At 47.4% G+C, this 7314-nt stretch overlaps 1 long non-coding RNA gene across 2 annotated transcripts in view; it reads left to right on the top strand.

The window, feature by feature from the left end:
- LOC145657484 (uncharacterized) overlaps window positions 1-6192 on the top strand; it is a 7893-nt gene extending 1701 nt beyond the window's left edge. The window contains exons 1-4 of one of the 2 annotated variants that reach the window (XR_014123190.1): window positions 1-470; window positions 726-922; window positions 1388-1431; window positions 5259-6192. The exon at window positions 1-470 is cut by the window's left edge and continues 1700 nt beyond it. This is a non-coding gene — a long non-coding RNA (uncharacterized LOC145657484). Of the gene's footprint in view, window positions 471-725; window positions 1432-5258 lie in introns of both variants that reach the window. The other variant, XR_014123189.1, reaches the window with a different exon arrangement.
- The last annotated feature ends 1122 nt before the right edge of the window (window positions 6193-7314 follow it).

Raw genomic sequence — 7314 nt, 5'->3', positions numbered from 1 at the left:
ACACACACCAAGCTTTTCACTATCACACAGAGCACCAGATACAGTAAAGCTGTTTTGACATCACAATTTCCACAGCGACAGGCAAAGCGTTAACCCTGCAAAATGTCTTTACCATTTGTTCTCTCTATAAATGGTGAGATTAGCCACAATATTCTGTAATGTTAAGACCCCTAATGGTCATCACTGAAATCCTGTAAGGCCAGTAAAGCCAAGCCCAGGCTGCTAGGTGCAGGTCCTTTTGTTTTGTGGTTTATGCGGCCCCCTTCCCCGCGCTGTGATTAGCGCCTCCTGCAGTCGCGTCCTTCTCGGTCCCACTGGGTCCAGCCAAACAAAAGCTTCAGCAGAAACTCTCAGGACATCATTCCGTCTCAACACAAGGGTGAAAATGACAGAGGAAGAGGTGTAATCCTCCTGGTTCTCCTCGGGGACGCCATGGTGCATTCAGCTGCTTAAACAAGCATTCAGCAAAGGTGTGTGAGTAGTTGGATTATACTGTCATTTATGTATATATACGTAAGTGTGTGTGTGTGGGTGAGCATACGCATATATATATAAATAAGTGTGTGTGTGTGTTTGTGTGTGTGTGTGTGTGTGTGTTTGTATGTGTGTGTGTGTGTGTGTGTGTGTGTGTGTGTATGTATGTGTGTGTGTGTGTGTGTGTGTGTGTGTGTGTGTGTGTGTGTATGTGTGTGTGTGTGTGTGTGTGTGTCCTTGCTGGCTTTCAGTGATAACTGTTGAACTGGGAGCACACTTCTATCAGCAGGGATTAGAGAAGAATGCACAACAGAGGCCGTTTGCCCTACTTCGAACTGGAGCTCTAATTCAGTGTGCGACTCCGCTCACTGTGGAGAACAAAGAGAGAAAGATAAATAATAAAGGCAGTGGATGCGGTGCCATCTGCCCCACAGCTACCAGCAACGAGGTTGGAAGAGGAAGACTCATCTCTCACTCACTCACTCTCTGTTCAAAATGGCATGACATAAAGAATCCTATGCAGACATTTTAGTTAATAATCTACAATGATATCTCTCTCTCTCTCTCTCTCTCCATCTCTCTATCTTCCTGTCTACTTCTCTTTTTGCTCCTTTTCTCCATCTCCCTGTTGTCTCTATTCCTTTCTCGAGGCTCCTCCCTGAGACGAACCTAAAGCCCACAGTAATCTATTCCTGATCACTATTTATCTCAATTAAGTCGCTGAGAGAAAAGCACTTATCTAATGTGATGCCCTGCAATTCAATAGAGCAACTGCATTCCATCATTTCTCTTTCTCTCTCTCTCTCTCACTCTCTTTATCTCTCTCTCTCTCTCTCTCTCTCTCATTTCTTTTCTGTCTTTTTAACTGCATGGAGCAATAATGCTTTGTCTGTTATCCTCCCGTTCTGTGTAGGAGCTCTGTGATCGCCTGCTCAACTGGCCCAGTGGAACACACTGGTAAGGAAAGTAAATCAGAAACCACACAGAGACACAGACACACACACACACACACACACACACACACTCACAGATGTATGGCCATTTCACACTACTCCACTGTTGCTCATGAGCCCTGGAACTAAGGTGGCAAATGAGTTTCATAAAGACGTGAACCGCAGCGGCTCAGGGCCTGCTGGCCTGTCTCCATGGAGCTCAGGTCCTGATGCGGCGCCATGATGTCATTCATTCCCAGTAAGGCTCTCCATCCTCCCCCTCACTAATATGGAGGGCTTGACGGTGCTTTACAGGAGGGCGGACGGATGAAACCCAAACCTGCAGTAGCGCTCCAGACTGAAAGGGAATTCGTAAATGGTCCCCTACCAACACACACACACACACACGCATGCATGCACAAACACATGTGCTTGTGTGCATCCACTCCCCCACCAAGTGTTCTTAAAAAGGTCATGCCCAGGAAATGCACACAAGAGAAAGTGATGTCATCCTCAGGATCAATACGAGCTCTTAATGTAATTCTGCCTGAATGCACCAAGGCGTGCACACACAGTGAAGACGAAAGACTCCTCCCCCTCATCTTCTTATGTCTGAGAACCCTGGCCAGAGCCCGTATTTAATCAGTTCCCCTCAGCACGAGCTCTTAGGCAGGCTCAGGCCATTCATCTGCACAGAATGGCAGAGAAACTCGGAGAAGCCTGAGAAAGGAAATCAAAACTTTGCTTGGTGTCTCTCTCAGCAGCACGATGCCTTAGGTTTTTAACCTTAGACGCTCCGGAAAGTGATGCAACGCAGCAAGGCATGGGCGTCTCGGAAAGCAAGGAACACAGCAGCAAGGCCAACAAGCGTAAAATCCAGTGCAGAGAGGACCTGTAGCAGAAGGCATGTGGGGATGAGTGGGCAACCCGGGGGACGTCAGACGCCAGCGACACAGCACGTCAGCCCTCTGGGAGACACACTTGGAAGGCTTGGACATGACATAGAGAGAGGGGGAAGGGAGAGACAGAATGAGTGCACACAGATGGAGTGTGTGTGTGTGTGTGTGTGTGTGTGTGTATGTGTGTGTGTGTGTATGTATGTGTGTGTGTGTGTGTGTGTGTGTGTGTGTGTGTGTGTGTGTGTGTGTGTATGTGTGTGTGTGTGTGTGTGTGTGTGTGTGTGTATGTGTGTGTGTGTGTGTGTGTGTGTGTGTGTGTGTGTGTATGTGTGTGTGTGTGTGTGTATGTGTGTGTGTGTGTGTGTGTGTGTGTGTGTGTGTGTGTGTGTGTGTGTGTGTGTGTATGTGTGTGTGTGTGTGTGTATGTGTGTGTGTGTGTGTGTGTGCGTGTGCGTGTGTGTGTGTGCGTGTGTGTGTGTATGTGTGTGTGTGTGTGTGTGTGTGTGTGTGTGTGTGTGTGTGTGTGTGTGTGTGTATGTGTGTGTGTGTGTGTGGGGGGGGGGGGGGGTTCATAGGGCCTGACGCAGCCCCTCACCGTAGCAAAGCTATAAACACCTGAACAATACCATAAACACAACGCAGCCGGGGAAAGGAGCGGTTAGGCATTGCAGTGAACAGGTGTAAGATTTCGCCAGGCATGCGGGGAAAACTGGGGAACCTAAAGAGACAAGATATCCTTGCAGCAGAGCAGGAGGGTGAGGGAAAGAGGCCGAGCCAGAGCAGGAGAAGAGCAGACAGGAGTGGAGGAGCCATGACGAAAGGAACCGCCTTGGCCAGGTGGCGTGCCCTCGGCACAGCGAAAAAGCAAGCACGTGAATTCAGAACTAATCGAGGACCAGTTAGCAAAAATCATAAAAGACATGAATTCCTTTTGCATTCGCACAGGTAAGGGTAGGTACAGGTGAGGGTAATACAGATCTATAAGAAACACGTACACTGTCAACAAACAGAACCAGGAAAATGCAACGATTACTCTGCAAGTCCAGTCCCCACATTTAGGTGGATGTTGTACTGGCATAACACGCTTTAACAGGGAAGTGACATGAGAAGCCACATGTGATAGGATGCACCTGCAGGGAGAGGAAGTGTGCTGGGCCTGCTTGCCTTGCACTCGTCTCCTTACCGCCAGTTAGCCTCGCAGTCAGCAGAAGCTGCGCGGAGTTGTTGACATTTTGCACGGCCCTGGCCTTTGCCGCTGTTGTCGCTAGCAGTCCCGTTAAATGAATGCAGCCTTTCTCCAGACGGGAGACAGGAGCCTTTACAGGGCGTATGATCTCATTCAGCCTCGTCCAGTTCCCGCTCGGCCGTCAGAACCCTCCTCAAGGCAACGGGCATGAAGGAGCTCTCACAAAAGCACAGGGTCACGGGGTCCAAGCTGCAGGGGCAACCAGAGGTCTCCATTGACCAGCGTTGCAGACAGAACAACAACAGGCTGTCTGTGACTCTACGACCCCCCCCCCCCCAACTTACTACTGTTCCCACTCATACCAGCCCCCATCACACACTCACTCACACACTAGTGAGTAGACGCAGAGATCGCAACACACACAGACACACACAGGACTGGCACCAACCCCAGACATGCTCAGTAAAAAGAGTGGGCTTCTCCAACTTCAGGCCATCTTTTGTCCCAAATGCAAAAGCTTGAACTAAGAATACAAAGTCGTTAAATAGACAGACTGAGCAACATTGATTATAGGATACTTTGTGTGTGTGTGTGTGCGTGCACGCATATGTGAGCTGTGTGGTGTAAAACAAAATCCCTGCCAAACTTGTGCAATATAGTGATAGTGGCAAATGAAGAAGTGAGACATCGGATATTTTACTTCCTTCAATGCCATTTTTTTACACATGAAAAAAGAAAAATAGAAAACACCACTCGGTGCTTTACCATAATTCCCCACAAAACCTAGAACAGAGCTTTCAGGAAAACCAAACTTGGGGAGCACCCACCAAGAAAAACAAGCATTTAGTGTTGATCAGGCATATGTCACCACCCTGTTCTGTCAAACGTGTGACTTCTCTTTATCCACACAAATCTTTGCATGTCAGTGTGTGTGTGTGATGTGTGGGTGTATTCAGGGTCTGTTCCATCTGTGATATTATCAGCAGTGTTTGCATGTTACTGAAGGTCATGAAATGTAAAACAGAGAAGGGTAAACATATACCAGGCAGCTTTGGTAAGTGCGCGCGCACACACACACACACACACACACACACACACACACACACACACACACACATATGTATCCATATGCACATATATATATATATATATATATACACATACATACACTAATGTACACAAATACACACACACACGTCGTGCCTCACACACAATAGACACATACCACGACCATCATCCAAGCAGAATCTCTGACAGTGCAACCTTTGAAGACACAACAATGATCCAAAACCTCCACGTGTGGGTGTGTTTCCCTGCATCACATGCTCCCAGAATGGCAGTGGTGGAGTAATCAGCTAATCTTGAGATCTCAGGGTGCCCGTGAAAGGCAGCCAAGCACCTGAGCAAGCACACACTGCTGCGCAGGGCTGGGACGCCACCTCCCACACACACAGCCGGGAGGCGATAGTGTGCTCGCCTATCCTAAATACAGCACCCATGACGTGTATCAACACTCAGCATCAGTCCCCCACAGCTGTGCTGGTCTTCCCGGAAACCGTTTCCTCCCAACAGCTCATCGGGGTGCACGGGCAGCCGAACCGAGACCTGCTGAACTGAGAAGTGCAAGTGGAGGTAATCTGGACAATCAGCTGTGTCTTTCTCAGGACGTACCACTGCTGATCCCGCTGGACAGACACACACACACACACACACGCATGCACGCACACACGCCCGCACACAGACATAAAGCTTTTCCGTGTGTTACAGTGGAGACGCACTGACGGGTTGCATTGCAGCGAGGAGATGCTGGAGCTTCCTCGGGTGGAGGAAAGGATGCGAACAGAATGAGCATGTTTGCTGAAGAAGAGATAGTGTACGACTGGACAGTGTACGACTGGACAGTGTATGACTGGACAGTGTATGACTGGACAGTGTATGATGGGAAACATCTTGGGGATAAAGAAATCCATCACACAGTGTATGAGCTAATAGATGCCCATGTTACAGAGAGCTGGTGAGAACAGCTGTTTCACTCAAAGTTACATTGTCCTGAGACTCTCCCTCTCTCTCTGAGTGTGCGCACACACACACACACACACACACGCACACACACACGCACACACGCACACGCACACACGCGCACACACACGCACACACACACACGCACACGCACGCACACGCACACACGCACACACACGCGCACACGCACACACACGCACGCACGCACGCACGCACACACACACACACACACACAGAAACCTGACCAAAGCATGGAGAAACCGCTCTCTCTCTACTTTATTAGGCTTTGGCTTAGCTAGTCACACATCAGTGATCAGTAAGGGTCATTTCTGCCAGAACAGAGACTCTCATTCAGGCCTGTGTGACTGACATCGACCTGTGACTTAACTTTTGACTTTGGCATTGCATTGTAGTGGTCTGCACTGTGCTAAATAAATCATTAATAATAAATAATATATAAATACTATTCACATAACCAGTGAAAATGAATCATAAATGTATCCATATGCTCTATATACTCGGCAGCCTGCTGACTTAAACTTTCCTTCAGCTTTTTTTCTTTCGATTTTTACAACGTGCTCTCAGCATTCCTCATCTTATTGGTGTGTGCATGTGTGTATATAACTGTGGGTGGTGTGTTCTCGCGTGCGCGCGTTCGTGTGTGCAAGTAGGTTTGTGTGCTTTCTGGGCTTTGTATGCTTAAGGTTCAGGTCATGTTTGCACAGTTTTGTACTTTATTCTCATGTGACATTTTTAATTTGGTCAATGGCACCTGTACACACACATGTACACAATATAAGGTTTTTCTTAAAGCATACACACACACACACACACACACACACACACACACACCCTCAATTGCACAGTCAATCTGTCCTGCTACATGAAAACCTCAGTCATGATTGTGTAGGAAGAAGATGTGTGATCCCGTCTTGATTGGCGTTCATAGTATTATAGATATGGTGTCCACTGTAGTGTAGATATGGTATACTGTATTGTAGTTATGGTATGCAGCTGTAGAGACAGTTGTCCTTCACAGGCTACATCTCTGGTTTTTCCTACAATTACCACACATTCAAAGCCCATCCATCACAATACTTTGCAGTTCTTCTGCCCTAACACGTTTGAACACACTCAAACACCTTGAGCATTACTGGTGGTGTCCAAAAGTAGTTGGAAATCAAGTTTCCTGCTTTCATACTGCTCGCAGTTGTGTGTGAAATTCAAATCAGCCTTCGCTTCACACACACTTTAAATCATATTTACAGGCAGGAAAGCAGTAGAAGACCACGCTGAACCTCACAAGGTATCACACATCTTCTCTGTCTGGTGATTTAGTGGGGAGCTGTCTGTGAACGGCAGGGGTCCCTTCGGTAACCACACAAAGAAACACGTTCACACCCGCTCCAGCGGCTATTTGGGAACATGCAAAACATAAGGTGCAGAGAACATGGAGGACCCTGTACCAATATCAATATCAATATCAATATGTATTCAATATCAGAGTCAGAAGTGTAAACACTGATCTCACTAAAATGAAGTGTCAGTAAATCCATCCTATATAACATAACACAGAGTAGCTGACCAATCAGTTAGCACAATAAACGAATCAACTGTTGTGCGTCCACAATGTCATCTTCACTCACAGGAGTGATGAATTGTCTAAAATGTACACACACACAAAAAAAACCATGCAAACATGCAAACATATAAATTAATAATCTACACAGACACGCTCAAACACTCATCCACGTCCCCATTCCCAGTCGTCTCTCTCTCTAATCTACTCCAATGGAATGCCCAA

Source organism: Electrophorus electricus, chromosome 4 (genome assembly GCF_041902795.1).
Source record: "Electrophorus electricus isolate QZ-2024a chromosome 4, ASM4190279v1, whole genome shotgun sequence".
NCBI lineage: Eukaryota > Metazoa > Chordata > Actinopteri > Gymnotiformes > Gymnotidae > Electrophorus > Electrophorus electricus.
Note: the sequence above shows the minus strand (reverse complement) of the source record. Positions and strands in the feature narration are given on the sequence as shown.